The following is a 208-nucleotide window of genomic DNA, read 5'->3' on the forward strand; positions in this document are numbered from 1 at the left end:
CAAGGCCTGTTTACAATACACGGAGTAAGAAGTAAGAGTAAGAAATTGACCAATCACAGTCGATTATTCTTCAATATACAATAGCGTAACTCTCAGTCGACACCTTTGATCAGAGATGCCAATTTTGTTACGGTTTACGACATCGAGACTAGCGCCATCGGTCGGCCGCCTGGCGCAACCGGTAGCACACACACAAGCACAAGCTCAT

The sequence above is a fragment of the Trachymyrmex cornetzi genome, unplaced genomic scaffold (genome assembly GCF_001594075.2).
Source record: "Trachymyrmex cornetzi isolate Tcor2-1 unplaced genomic scaffold, Tcor1.1 scaffold129, whole genome shotgun sequence".
NCBI classification, from domain to species: Eukaryota; Metazoa; Arthropoda; class Insecta; order Hymenoptera; family Formicidae; genus Trachymyrmex; species Trachymyrmex cornetzi.